The sequence below is a fragment of the Mercenaria mercenaria genome, unplaced genomic scaffold, assembly GCF_021730395.1.
Source record: "Mercenaria mercenaria strain notata unplaced genomic scaffold, MADL_Memer_1 contig_1192, whole genome shotgun sequence".
Lineage (NCBI taxonomy): Eukaryota > Metazoa > Mollusca > Bivalvia > Venerida > Veneridae > Mercenaria > Mercenaria mercenaria.
In genome coordinates, this window is record NW_026459173.1 from 1 (window position 1) to 16,152 (window position 16,152).

Here is a 16,152-nt window from a genome sequence, read left to right on the forward strand (position 1 = left end):
CTCGGGTGACTAAAATAGATAAAGTGAAACTCCCCTGTTCGCTAAACACGACAAAAGTGAAAATGTTGCAGGCTCGGTTTGACTAAGCCTGTCCATTGACGGTAGTGGAAATGCAAGCTACCTTGCACGCCCTCTAGCCCCGGGTTGAGTAGAACTCAACATTTACACATGTTACAAATATCAAAAAAATTAGAGACATCCACAGATGTGTTCATGCGGCGGTGCACATAGAACCATCAATGCGTGCGGCTCGTTGGTCTAGGGGTATGATTCTCGCTTTGGGTGCGAGAGGTCCCGGGTTCAAATCCCGGACGAGCTCGTTGATTTTTGCTTGATATTTTTATAAACAATTTTATTGACCGTAAAAATGAAAAATAAAATATTAATAGTTAAGAATGTTTGGTTGAAGTACATGCATGATGTTAATCACATCTTGATGATTAATTTTCCTGATGTTTATAGGGCGGAGTAGGGGGTGGTGGGGAGTAGGTCACTAGGTTGTAGTGGGTTTTCACACTCATCGATATAACAATATAATTTGCTACATTTTTAATATTTTAAAGGTATTTATATAATAAGTCATATTTTTGCAAATTTCATCATCACTATTTTAATTCATATACGAACAACTCTGAATATACGGACTTTTTTCCTTCGGTTTAAACCATGTTAATGGGCTCTTCCAGTAATCCGAGAATCATACCCATTGAAAAACGCATATTTAAATATGGAAACAACTTTTGTTCTTTGCCATTATTGGTATTGTTAAAACATTAAGATATGTAAGAATGATCAACCTTTTTAGTCTCCTTCCCTTCTTTGACCCGTATTTAATATTTGTTTGTTTCGTTTCGTTTTGGTTTTAACGCCGTTTTTCAACAGTATTTCAGTCATGTAACGGCGGGCAGTTAACCTAACCAGTGTTCCTGGATTCTGTACCAGTACAAACCTGTTCTCCGCAAGTAACTGCCAACTTCCCCACATGAATTATCAGAGGTGGAGGACTAAAGATTTCAGACACAATGTCGTTTATCAAGTATTTAATATTTATCTTATTTATCTTCGAATACGCTGTCATACACTATGATCACTGGTTTAGGGGTAGGATTCTCGCTAAGGTCGCGATATAATCACCTTACATTTTCGCGACTATACTGGTTGGCTAGGGTTCAGAGTTTTTCCAGGAGATTAAATGATCCTAGGTAAGTATAATGTTACTGGATACATTGTACCTAGTTTGTCGCACAAGAGCTTTGTAGCTCATGGTTGTGTGCTTTTTATATGCGACGTTAAATAAAGTTTAGCTTTACCTTTATTACAGTGATTCACCTGAATTTTCACATCATTTACTTTGTTAGATGTAAATAAAATAATGTTTTGTCGTTTGTTACATTCAATCAGAACATTCCAGCATTCGCAATATCAACATAAGGCCGGGTATCCATAAAAACTCGAAATTCAGGTTTTATATCTACAACAACATGCTTGTAACAAATAAAGAACTACAATTTCACATAAAGAATTTAGAAAGTAAAAGAATAGAATTATAATAGACTTTTCTCCTGCTTTTCAAAATTGCTTTTACCGACAATTTGTAACTTATCTAGTCCCATGTGTTTTTGGGACGACAATTTATGTTTGAAAAGAATTGAAACCACTGTCATACCCTTAAGGGATCATATATGGCGACTAGTAAGGTCTGACCTCTTGAGTGTGCTGTATCTTTGTATTTCCAGCAAGTATAAAAGTTTTGATTCCATACTTCCTTTTTTCATTTCGATGCAAGTCCTGTTTGGCGCCATATCGCCTGTACTGTGTTGGTGCGCCGTAAATGTCAAATGAAATCAAAAGGTATGATTCACTTAGTTCCAATCGAACACAACGTTTAATAATATTGAATATATGGAAAAAAGGTAATACTAGACAAAATAAAGAGTTAAGGGTTATTTGCAGTTCTATGCCAGTCTGATATACTAATAACTTGAAAAACCAGATAGAATGGTGTAAATAGCCACTGTTTGTATCTAAGAAATTCTATCATATTTTGTCATATTGATACCTTGAAATCGTTAAGTCATCTTCATAGTAACTTTGAATAGGGAATATATGTAAATATTGTATTCCTGAGAGGTAGATATGAAACATGTACTCTGCAAGAAATTGAAATATAGAGCCTCGGTCGATATTTAAATTCCGAGGTGTAAATATTTTTCATAACACCCTCTGAAGAATATAATATCGAAATCATAATGAGTCTTAACATTTATTGAAAGGAAATCCGCATCATAAAGTTAAATAAGTTATTGAAATAATCAATATAGTGCAAGAAATCCCTGTATAAAAAGGGCGCATTGTGCACCTTCCGTGAAAAGCATGAAACTTCACACAGTAGTAGATAAACATAATATGCTTCAAGCCTGGGAAGCGGTTTGTAGGAGATCCAAGATGGCCACCAAAATACAAGATGGCCGCCATAATTCACAGTTTCATAAGAAAATCGCAATGTGTATGTATATTATGCAAAAAAGCTTTAACATTGGATTAGTAGTGGAATAATATACTACACATTGAATAAATCTGCGATTTATATCGAAAAAACAACATGGCGACCAAAATCCAAGTAACGCCAAAACATCTATTATTTGAAATGGCGAAATAATTGTCTACATCACGTAAAAAGGATTAAGCTGGAACAATAATATATAAAATAAATATCCTGACATAATCCAGACAACCATAATGAGACAAAATTCATTATGGATACCATATTACAAGATGACCAGCAACTTGAATCAAATTATGAATTCTCTACTGACACTTGATTGTTTTTTCTAAAGTATACAAGCCGTATTGTATATATTGTCTTGACTGAAAATACACTTTATCTTGTCTTATGTTTAATACCCTATATTCTTTGATATTTAATAGTTATGTATAAAAGCTATTTCCCTTTGCTTACATTATGAATGAAAGTTGTTCACATTTGTTTATATTCCGTCATTAATTAAATTATTTATTTATAACAGGGAATTATCTGAAGTCAGAATATGGTTTTTAAATAAGAAAACGGGCGTTTTCATATATGCCTTTTTTCTGTGACGTCATGTATATATTTTATCTACGCTTGTCATAAAAAGGAAAAATATACCTACCACTGTATTTGTTTCCGTTTTCCTGCGAGACATTTTCACACAGTATGTTCTCATTTGTTTTCCATCAACAAGGTACATGATGAGCCATGCCTGCATGACTCACGTTCATAGATGTGCCATGCCTGCATTACTCACTTTTAGAGATGTGCCATGCCTACATGACTCACTTTCAGAGACATACTGAGACATCCACGGATGACTCATTTCAAAGGACTACTATGTAGATGAGACATCCATTGATGACTCACTTTCATAGTTGATCCATCCATGGATGGCTCACCTCAGTTCATCGTAATTTAACTGAGTCATCCACGGATGCCACTTCAAGATCCAAAGATATGTAGCTGAGCCATCCACGGATGACCCATTTCTGAGGTCGACATTCACAGAAAACTCAATCTACGCGACAAAAGCCTGTATCCCTTTGTTGAATGGTGACTTATCTCAGCTTTATGATATTTGAAACTTTCAAACGCCACCAATTGATCCCTCCTTATTCTTACAATATATTGTATGAAAAAAATTGTAATTTTACACCAATTTTATGATCTTACAGAAAATCCTTCAAATTTTGGCGCAAATGTAGAACATCCAATACTGACTTCTCACTTTGACAGCTAAAATGAGTCAAGTTGGTCTAAATCTCAATCAGTAGTTTTGCCTTTAAAGGGAGTTTCATGATTATCTCTCACGCTAAAATGCATGTACCATCACGTTAAATTTAATTGTGCAGTGTGGCGTGTGCAAATTTAATTTTCAATTAAGTCTCAAAACAAAATTAAAATAATACATAGAGGATATTACACGGTTGTCTTTTCATATTGAATTTATTAAACGAGTTGAATAAAATAATAAAATGCGAGGCTCTGCCGAGCATTTTATCAAATTCTATTCAAAGAGTTTAATAAATGCAATGTGGAAAGACACTAATGTAATACTAGTATTCTTTTTATCCTTTTAAATTTTTTCTAGATGAAACATCAAAATTTCTTCTATCTTTACCTATTATATAGACCAAGTAAATTCACCCAACGTCTCCAAGAAATAAATGACGTCAACGTCAATGTCAATGTTTTACTACACTAGTGTATTATCAAACTTATGTATTACATACATTATTATATTTATCAGACTAGGTAGCGGGTTCTTATTGAAAGAAATTTTCCAAGTAAATACATATATGATATACTGCAACTCTTTTTGAGTATTTTTCTTTAAAATTGCCTGTTTCCATCGCATCCTAAAGCTGGAATACTCAGTTTTATAAAACATTTGCATAATTGATATTTTTCTTAAACTTAAATCAAAACATGCAACTATGAAGTTTATTTGAAGTTTAATACACAATTCAATCACAAACATTATATTGAAATCAAATGGACCTTTATAAACTTCGAATATGTAAAGTGGCACGAGAATAAAAAGAACCGCGTATAAACATCAAGTCTGCAATGTTACTTCTTGAATGTTTCCAATTCGGAAATAATTAATGCAACACTGAAATTATAGATCATGTGAAAAACGTTTTTCATCCTTTTTTTCTCCATAGTATTAGTGTACGTTTCTCACTGGAAAACATTAAGTGTTCAGTCTCAAATGCGTGAAAAGATTGACGTTAGTAATGAAGTCCAACGATGACAATCTAACAAGCAGTTTTTTTAGCATTACAACAACCTGCACTGTCCTTCTGAATAGAATATTCATTTCCCATGATCCATGAAAATTGTTACATCATTAGAATGACATGTTAAACAGCACCTATGGAATTCCTCAACGTTTTATTTATTTGACCGATGTTACTGCTGTCTTGGCATTCATCTAAATGGTGGTCTGTATAGTATTACCACGAGTCCTTTATTTCATCCTCTAGAAACTGTCCTTGAACAATACCGAAGGTCACATTTTCCTGAAAAGACAAAATAAAATAATGTTTAATTCATTTTTGAAGAATGAAATAAGTGTATAAATGTACCAAGAATCAGCGAATCATTTAGACTACCTATTTGTTAAATTGCACCATTCCTTTATAAATGCACATAAGCACCGAATATAATCATTGAACCAAACCATTGCCGGGCTTTTAGAGCCGCATACAACCCTGCTGGAGTAGTTATTTTTGCTATAGCAACAAAACTGCCAGCATATTCTGCATATTCTCCATATTGCCTTTTTCAACTATAGAATCAAATAAAAAGGACCTCCGTCTTATTCCATGTACTTTAGCGATTAAATGTTTCAATCAATGTTTCTTTTCATCCAACCCTAATAACGCCATTACTTTTTGTGTTTTTTATCACGAGAAAAAAATATTTTACTACCCGTTCCCGTTTGACGCACTGAACAACTTCAAAAAAAAATATACATATATATCGCCGCATTATATACGTCACTGTCACCAGCTGTTGTTTACTCTTACAACGACAAGTGTGTTGGCCAATAAAAATTAGAACTGTGTGTGATTTAATAATAATAGTAATAATAATTAATAACACAACTTCTCATATTTATTTTGTTTTCCCCGCCCAGTTACTTTATGTTATTTCTACTGGGAAGGGCCTTTAACTAATTTTGTAAGAAATTGTGGCCAGACCCATTTGTTTATTTTCTTGGCTGTACATGTACATTTTTCTGATACATGTATTTGTTATTATAAATGTAAATAGTGATAAGCAATAAAATATTATTAAATTAAACACCGGGAACCGGAAGTGGAGTTTTACAGCCTTGTTCACGGCGCTTATTTACATTATCGACGGGGGTAAACCAACGTTTCTACAAAAGTGTCATTTCTTCATTCCAGTGATATTTTATTTGGTCATAATTTTATCGTATGTTTATTTCTCTACCATGTTTCTTTGACATCCGCCATATTGTTCTCGCATTGTTCGCGGTCCTCCCGGTTTCAAGGTGGTGTGAAATTTTTAATCGAGAACATGTCATTCAGACGATTCTATCTTGGGCCGAACACAGAAAAACAAGAAGAACGAAGCGCCCAAGGACGCCCATTATGCATGTATACGCAGTCTACCTATGCCGCATCATGGAAAGCACGAGCAACTTTCCCGCCAAAATACGTGTTACATTGATAATTCAGAAAATGTGTAGATCTTAATATTAACAAGCGGTATGAGGTTATTGTTGATAAAATATATAGCACTGATTCAACAGAATACAATTTTGGAAGTATTATTTTCAGTCAAGGGCATCTAGACTTTAGAAAAAAATACATGTATGCCATATAACGCCGAACAGACTGACGATTCCTCGAACATTAGTCCCGATTTCGTCATTAAGGATATGGATATTGTGTGGTGCATGTCATGGCAAAACGTATTTCAAAACATTCTTGCATAAAAACTACTTTTTTCACTGGATCCGCCCATGTATTAACGGGAGAAGTATAGTGTGCAAACAGGGCAATTTACGTGCTGTTAATACCCGTTTTTTTTTAATGCTTTCCTAGGGACGTATATGTATTTCTGCGCAGATTGACATCTGGTTTCTGCGCCGTGTTCATAAAAACCTCTTCTTGTAGCATAGATAAAAGATGCAATCTAAATCATAGAATGCTTTTCTGTATCAGTTACCAACGTCGCTTCTTCCCTTGTTTACTCCACTTTAGAACTAGCGTCGTTTCAGGTTTTGTAGACAGTCGTGAATGTTTAAGAAACGCGTGTAACTTGTGCAATTGTTTCTTTTTAGGAATCATATTTATGATTTTGGTAAGCATCAGCCGCTATGTTTTAAAACTTATATAATTTCTGGACGAATATATATAAACAGCTTGAAATCTTGACACTACGTTCGTACTCCTCCGTACTCCAAATGTGTGGACCTGTACTCAAAATAACCCAAACGTAAAGTTATTATTCTTGAAACTGTGCTCCTGTTTATCAAATGTTAAAGTTATATGAACATTTTTGGTAATTTCATGTTTGTAACGAGAGATAAAAAATCCTTTTAAAAAAGTTCAGTATGTGCTTTTAGTAATATTGTTGATTTCTGGGCCCTGGTTATGGATATTTAATACATGTTTACCGTTTCCAAGAACAATAAAATGGTAATTAAAAATGTGCCGGAATCGTAATTTATCACATATGAACCAAGCGGGGCAATAAACGCCCGAAGGTTTACATCAGAGGATGGGAGCAAAATTTAAAGAACTTGACTGTTGAAACAAAAAGGACAGGAACAACAAAGGGAATAAATTCAAAAATAAAATTCTAATCCAGAAACAAGGAGCTGCATTCAATAAACGCTTGATGCCCCCGGTGGCATCCTTGTCGATACAAAGCAACCTAAGTCCAAAACGAGGTCAATGTCAAACTGAGGTCAGGTGATGTTTGAAGATGACGAATGGTCACAGGTTACATCTGTATTAGTATCAATTCATTCTTGTAAGCGGTATTGATTCTAGACGAAACGGTCCCATTTGGTTAACCAAGAGATGGCCCATATAAAGCAACCTAAGTCCACAATGAGGTCAAGGTCAAACTGAGGTCAGGTGATGTCTGAAGATGAGGAATGGTCACAGGTTACATCTGTATTAGTATCAATTCATTCTTGTAAGCGGTATTGGTGCTAGACGAAACTGTCCCATTTGGTTAACCAGGAGATGGCCCATATAAAGCAACCTAAGTCCAAAAAGAGGTCAAGGTCAAGGTCAAACTGAGGTCAGGTGATGTCTGAAGATGAGGAATGGTCACAGGTTACATCTGCATTAGTATCAAGTCATTCTAGTAAGGGGTATTGATGCTAGACGAAACGGTCCCATTTGGTTAACCTCATACGGACGGACGGACGAACGAACGAACAGAAGAACGGACGGACAGGACAATCACTATATGCCTCCCGCATCAGTAGATGCCGGGGGCATAGAAATCCTTACCAGGTAAAGGTATGTCGAAATACACCTAAATATCAGAGGTACCATCCATGTTGTACCACAGAAAAGTGGTCTCGGTTTTTCCCTACGGCCAATAATAAAAAAAATCAAAATAAGCCATTTATAGTAACATAAAAGGAAAGTTATTCTTTTTTTTTTATTGTAAGTGAGCAAAAAAGGGATCTGCCAAATAAAAACAAGAGCAAGAGCAATATACACAAAGCAAAGTCATATATGACCTTTGACCCTAAGTGTGACCTTTAGCTCTGCACATCGTCTCGGTGTGGTGAACATTTGTGCCAAGTTTCTTTGAAATCCTTCAAGCAGTTAAAGAGTTAGAGCGGACAAGAAACAATTATAAGTTTGAAAAGCATATTATGCTTTCCTCATTTATGGTAGAGTATTCGAGTGCGCATGTCCAGGTTAGAAATTTTAATCAAGTTTTGCTTTGCAATTAGGTTTCTTATAAACTATTAAACACAACAGCAGCTTTCAGACATCACAACTGTCTTCGGTATCATTACAGTGTCAATTTTATCTTAAGTTTAATTCAGTTTCCATATATTTCTGAAAATTTCTGAATATCTTTCTGAATATTTCTGAACTGAGATGTCTGAGTATTTATGTAAACACGAACTGTCTCCATATGATGACACATGCCCCCGATGGCACTTTGAATGAATAGTTATGGCCGATGTTAGAGTTTAGGACCTTTGACCTACGGACCTGGGTCTTGCGCGCGACACGACGTCTTACTGTGGTACACATTCATGCCCAATAATTTTAAAATCCATGCATGAATGACAAAGATATGGACCGGACACGCCCATCAATGCACTATCATGAAATATGACCTTTAACGTCTAAGTGTGACCTTGACCTTTGAGCCACGGGCCTGGGTCTTACGCGCGACACGTCGTCTTACTGTGGTACACATTCATGCCAAGTTATTTGAAAATCCATCCATGGATGACAAAGATATGGACCGGACACGAATGCACTATCATGAAAAATGACCTTTAACGTCTAAGTGTGACCTTGACCTTTGAGCTACGGACCTGGGTTTTGCGCGTGACTCGTCGTCTTACTGTGGTACACATTCATGCCAAGTTATTTGAAAATCCATCCATCGATGACAAAGATATGGACCGGACACGAAAATTGCGGACAGACTGACAGACCGACAGACCGACAGACGGTTTTCAAAAACTATATGCCTCCCTTCGGGGGCATAAAAAATGTTCGTACTGAATTGTGCCCATTACAGCAAGTATTCACAAGCGAGCAAAGAAGGGATTCTCAGACAAATTCGAACTAGAGTTGTCACAGGAGTGACGAATTATACCCCCACAATATGGCCTTGTCACTTTGTTTTGTTTTAAACGCCTTTATTCAACAGCATTTCAGTCATGTAACGGCGGGCAGTTAACATAACCAGTGTTCCTGGATTCTGTACCAGTATAAACCTGTTCTCCGCAAGTAACTGCCAACTTTCCCACATAAATCAGAGGTGGAGGACTAATGATTTCAGACACAATGTCGTTTATTAAACAGTCACGGAGAACATACACCCCGCCCGAGGATCGAACTCCAGTGATTTTTTTGTCCTTTTGGGAAAAGGTCTGGTACCGGATAAATTGGGGAAAATAGCGAGTTTTTTACTCAGATTGGGAATTTTTATAGTTAATTAACATTTAGAATGCTTCTATCTTTAATTGCATGTAAACAAACTTTTTAAATGGTTAAATCATGGTGAATGTCAACGTAACTTAAGTTTTCTTTCTGCAATCATCAAAATGCAAACTTAATTTGGTCATTTGGGGAATTTTTGGATGATATAAAGAAGGAAAAAATTGCTGAACTCACGACCCCGCGATCCGTAGACCGACGCTCTACCTACTGAGCTAAGCGGGCGGCCTTGTCACAGAACTAAGCCAATGTCAAAGCTGAACTTGCTTGACCTTTGACCTACTGACCTCAAAATCAATAGAGGTCATCTGCTGGTCATGATCAACCTCATATGAAGTTTCAAGCGTTCTCGAGTTATTGTCCGGAAAAGGTTTAAATGACCTTTGACCTTTGGAACCCAAAATAATTACGGGTCATGACCAACCTCCCTATTGAATTTCGTGATCCTAGTCCCAAGCGTTGTGAAGTTATTGTCCGAAAACCGTTTAAGTGTTCCTGGTCACTGTGACCTTGACCTATGACCTGGTGACCTCAAAATCACTAGGGGTCACCTGCTGGTCATAACCAACCTCGCCGTCAATTTTCATGATCCTAGGCCCAAACGTTCTCAAGTTATCACCCGAAAACCGTTTAACTGTTACGTGTTATTGTGACCTTGACCTTTGACCTACTAACCTCAAAGTCAAACATGACCTGTATTTTATCATGTTACACCAGTGTACAAAAATTTAAGATCCTAGACCCAAGCGTTCTCAAGTTATCATCTGGAAACCGAGTCACTGTGACCTTGACCTTTGACCTACAGACCCCAAAGTCGAACTTGACCTGTATTTTATGATGTTACACCTGTGTACCAAAATATATGATCATAGGCCCAAGCGTTCTCAAGTTATCATCCGGAAATTGTTTAACTGTTCAGGGTCACTGTGGGGTCACCTGTAAAGAGTGCAGAATCGAAACAGTTTATAGCAAACCGTGTCTTAACACTATCTATACACTCGGGCGGTAATACGTCGTACAAATAATTTCACTCGGGCTGCGCCCTCGTAAAGTTATGACGCCCGACGTATAACCGCCCATATAGCATAAACAGTGTTAAAACACTCGTTTGCTATGAATTATTTCTTAAATTCATACATCTACACAATCATACATTCAATTTTTGATTGCACATTTATACAAAAATACATATATCAGAATTACTTTTAAATGTTTCTTCGACAAACGCGTCTCAAATTATAGTTCTAAGTCTTAAATAGTCATTATATACCGTACACAAATTACAAGTATATTCACGATAATTAAGACGTGGGAAAAAGGAAAGTCTGTCCTTTAAAATATTATACATGTTCCAGGTTTGGATTATATATAAGATAATACAATTATCATTATTACTGTGCACCGAATTATTCAACATTCAAGCTCATATGGAAACAAGTAACATTAATTCAACAAAATCCTTGTTATTACAATTAATAAATTGCAAAAAAAAAACTATTGTAGCAAGAGAAAATTCTTTAAAACACGCTTAAACGTAGACATATTATGAAGCTTTATGTAAAAAAGAAGTTAATTCCATATATGTGCGCAGATTTATAACTAAATGTTTTTTTCAGGTAGTTCGTTTTAGGTTTAACAGTAGAAAGATCCTTGTGTTCGGATGAACGCAGATTCACTGTAATGATCATTATGAGCAAACTGTAGTAAATCTGAAATGTATATAGGACAATCCCTTTTTTACATTTGTACACTAGTAATGAAATATGATATTTGCACCTGTTTTCAAAAGATTTGAATTTCTTAGAAGGTGACTATGAATTCACCAACCTAGAAACACATAAAATAGATATACACACTGCAGTACGTGTAAATATTAAGATACTGAGCCCGTAATGACACTCGGCAATTTCCGTACGTGTGATAGGGTAAACTGATCTTAAGCCGGACGCAATCGACAGTCGGACGATTTTGACGGTCATTTTCACGAAAATATCGCTATAGGACCGCAAAAAGCTTTTCAATGGCCGGAAAAAACAACATCTCATTAGTTATGAGTTGCCATTCTTTGTAACGTGACGCACTACCACTCTCACAGCAGAACGTAAGCAGTATAAATCGCGGGAGTTTTAAAAATCAATTCAGGAAAAAATCAAGTTTCATTTTACTTTAACCTTGCGTATTTTGTGCCATGAAGTATAACAACAACAAATAGACAGACATCGATTGAGTAAATCATTCTTCCATTATCCTATTTTGTTTTTCACACGCTGTAGGCGCTAAAATGAAAGCTATCAAATCAATTTAGACTCTGAAATTTGATATAGAGACGGACAGTGTCCGACTCATTATCAACATCGTACGTAAATAAAATCTTTCCTTTGTAGTTGTTCTATTTAGATTACTTTCGTTATTTAAGCTATTTTTCTAATTTGCAAACATTTATAGAACAAGAGCTGTCTGTAAGACAGTCAGTGCTCGACTATTCGAAATATTGTCCCAGAAGCAGGAAAATGTTAGCCTAAATGCTAAAATATCTATAGAGTTTAAATCCAGTATCTGCATTTGTGTTGAGTATCTTGCATGCAAAACTTTAACCAGAAGTTTTAAGTTCAAAAGGGGACATAAACTGATATGTGCCCTTGGCGTATTAATGTATTGATTCTTTCCGAAAGACAAAATGTTGTGCATCAATAATTCCCGACAATGTAGATGGTTTGATTTAATTTAAAAAAAAAATGTTAAGTTGTGTTGATTTTTTTTAACCCACCAAGTGAATATTTAGATTAATTTACCTTTGTCGGCCAGCTAAAAATTAAAAAAAAAAATCATGTATTTGATTTAAAAGGATTGTAAATGTATTTATATTAGCCGAATAACCGCATTTTATTCAGCAATGTGAGCTTCTTTCCTTTTTCCATTTTAAGGAAGGGTATGTCTTTTTTTTCAGGGATTCAGGGTAAACTTTGGTATGAATACAACAATGGAACGTATTAAAATTGTGTTGTTTTTTTCTGTGTGTTCAAACAGAAGCATTGTTGTGTACGAATTGTAATGTCAAAATTTTATATAATGTTGTAACCAGGCCGAAGTGAATGCTGATTGTGAACATCGCTGCAATAGGTGTTTCCAGAGACTTATCAAGGTAGAGACAGCTGTTTATTACACTAGGCAAATCGAAAAATCTAACTCGAAGTGACTGGAGTACCGGCGTTCAATCTATGACCAGACAGCTGCTCGCAGTGGTTTTTGATAATTAGTTACCTTGTACACGGGGTCATTCGTCGATCCTGCCGTTGTCCTTAAATTATTTCAGTGTAATATAGACAGAAAATAAGTAGAAACTAAGAATCTATATTTTAACCATTTAAGTATGTCCCTTTTCTTTAATGCTGTTCTTACAAGATTTCAGCATTGTTACTTAAACGCTTCAAGCATACTATTAACTGCGATCAAACGCATGTTCGACTCGCGAGCAAATGCCGTTCGTCTCAAGGGCAAACTCCTACACGATACAGATTTGAACTTAATTTCTTTTAAATTTAAATAATTGCGATATGTTTGTCACAGGTCGTATGTTTATAGACTATAGTAACGTGCATCGTGCATTAAGTCAAACTTATACTTAACCCTCACGCATGCGCCAAATTTCCAATAGTGCCATGTTGTATCGTCTGGATAAGTTTTGTCGGAATTATACTAGATCGACATTAATATCGCCGTTCCAGTAATTAGCACTAAGATCAATGTCCCGTTGAACACGACCAACAACGAATACGTGTATATCTCAGGCAGTCATACACTGTACATACTTACTTTGGCGGGAAAACTACGTGCATTATACCATGGTTCTTGGGCCATAATGACCGCGTGTTGCGGCGTGTAGGCTGTATATTGATTATTGTTAACAAACTGTATTTTCGAAATGTAATAAAATGTTCTAGAATTTAACCGAATGAAAATGAACATGAATTTCGTTTCTTTACTCGTGAGCGTTACTAGTAGTAGCTCCGGAATGTTAGGACTTTATGACATTTTTCTTTCCTAGTTCTTTATATGGTGATTTTATATTTAATGATGTTATGTTTAATTACCAGACTGACAATGACGACTCGGTCACTTATTCCGCCGGAAAAAAATGCCAGTTTAGTGCTAAGTCGGAAACAGCAAAAGCATTTTAAGGGATTAACAATGTATATTTCTTCCCCAGTACACAGAATCAATAAATACGTCATGCACTCGATGCTTTTAAAGACATGTGTCATGTGTGTTAATGCACGAGAAACTAGCGAATCGAGCTGGTTCGATTAACAAATATTTCATTATTGTTTTTAATAATAATAATAAAGTGATGATGTTAATTAGGTGTTTATTCAGTCTGCTGTCCTTGAAAAAGTATTCAAGAATGTACGAGTATGACTTCCACTGGGCTTAACGCTAACAAGTTAACACATCATTTTACTATAGCAGATTCAAACTTATTACAACAAATAAAAACTAAAAACAAAACACAATGAATTGTTAATATTATATATCTTAGTTTTAAATTGGGAGTGCGACATTTAGCGTTGTTACTGCGACATGTAACGGTGGACAAAATCGAAATTTTATTTTTTTTTTAAATAGAATTGGATGAATGAAATATTGAACATTTAACATTCTGTTGTATTTTGGATTAAGAATGTTGTTTTATTTTAGCAAAAAAAAATGTGTACTAGTATGTCCTTCTTATTCCTACATAGAAAATATGTCCCCTGTTCAGAACTGGCTTCAGGAATAGTTTGGAATGAAACTGATCGACCATTAGATGGGCAGATGGATGGACAGATGGAAAGACATACAGGTGGCAAAATGGAGAATATGCAGACTGTTATACGACATGTGCTTGTTTGTTCCGTCAATAACCTGTATTTTCTGTTACAAATTAATATCAGATATTTCGTACGACGGTGTAAGAAAACAAACATACCTTCAAAGATAAAATAATGAGTTTCCCAGTTATTCCACTACGGCTGCATCAATACTTGGCTACTGGCTATTTATCCGACGCCACAAGATGTAAGCATGTGAGCAGGAAGAATGTTGGACGTCTGCAATTTGTTGCTTTTTTCTGTCTTGTAATTCAAACTGTAGTCAATACTGTCCGATGTTACGGTTCGTTTAGGTTTCTGCAAATAAAAAAGACATAATGATAATCGTTGAGAATATTTCCTTATTGTATTCAGAGATTTTAGCGGGCTAGATTTGCAACTAAAGTTTGTTCCACCTTTTCCGTAACAAGAGTTTCCCTTTATTTTTTTTTAATCTGAAGATAAGCCGAGGAATTTAATTATAACCGCAAGTCCTGGCGGCCAAGAGGCAGATGAGGGCGTGAGGAAAAGCAGCCCCCACCCCCTCCCATCCCCAAGGAGTTAACACAATTTGCTCTCTGCAATACGGTTTATCATACTGTCTGGATCCGATCTAAAAAACTGCAACTATATTTTGCTTGAATTTCTACACATTTAAATATATCTAAAAATCACAACAGCGGAGTTCATTTTATGTTAATTTTCGTATTCCCTGAACATAGCCCAGATGTCATTGACAGTAATAGCCCCTGTTATCAATTTCTCAAGCGTTCGTTGAATCTTAGTACCGTTTTTGAATCTGTAGTTGATAAAGTCCACCTCCTCGAACTTTTTCCAACATGACTTTTCTTTTGAGTTGAAACCGCAAGTATAATGTTTAAGTCGATAATTGTTCAAGGTAATTCTCCAGGTACGCAATTACTGAAAACAAAATACACAGTTATGACTACATTTTTTTTCCTTCAAAATTGTAATAGAAACCGTCTAACAGTTAAATTTAAAGCTGTAAAGTTAAAGACTACATATAATCATACAAATATTTCATTCCAAATAAGTGATTGTCACATTAACAATAAATCATTGTTCAAATCAATAAACCGTTTGGGTTAACTTAACTTTAATCGATGATTCGAAAAACAAAACAGTGTATTCATTAACCCCAATACTGGTTTGTTAGACGCTTTTTGTACGCATATGTACGCAGCTGTATAGTTTGAATGCAGGGTATATATTGAAAAAGATATCGACTCGATATACTTGCTATTTAGGTTTTAAGAATCGGACTCTAAACATCAGTTCAAAGAGAAAAGATGATTTAGTTAGCACAGCAAAAACATAAACATTTCTTTGTTCAACAGTTATATTACTAATATATAACTATTATGAATACTTGTATTTAACATAGCAATAAATCTTCACATCAGAAAATAACCAGGAAGTTATATAGCCGCTATGGGCTTTGGAGTACATTAGTACATTATATACCATTTACAATATCATTTGTTACGTAAAATTCAAAAATTGTTGACAAAATATGATGAGTAGAAACCGTGCAAAGTTTTCTAAAGTTACTAAAATG

General features: G+C 35.4%; 1 long non-coding RNA gene and 1 other non-coding gene across 2 annotated transcripts; one reads left to right on the forward strand and one right to left on the reverse strand.

Moving 5' to 3' along the window:
• Window positions 1-247: 247 nt before the first annotated feature.
• Trnap-ugg (transfer RNA proline (anticodon UGG)) lies at window positions 248-319 on the forward strand. The gene has a single exon. It is a non-coding gene; the product is annotated as a tRNA-Pro (tRNA).
• A 4,144-nt stretch (window positions 320-4,463) lies between these two features.
• Window positions 4,464-15,825, reverse strand: LOC128551510 (uncharacterized). The gene is made up of 3 exons (XR_008368813.1): window positions 15,362-15,825; window positions 14,693-14,891; window positions 4,464-5,058 (listed from the first exon to the last, which is right to left on the reverse strand). It is a non-coding gene; the product is annotated as an uncharacterized LOC128551510 (long non-coding RNA).
• Between the last annotated feature and the right edge of the window lie 327 nt (window positions 15,826-16,152).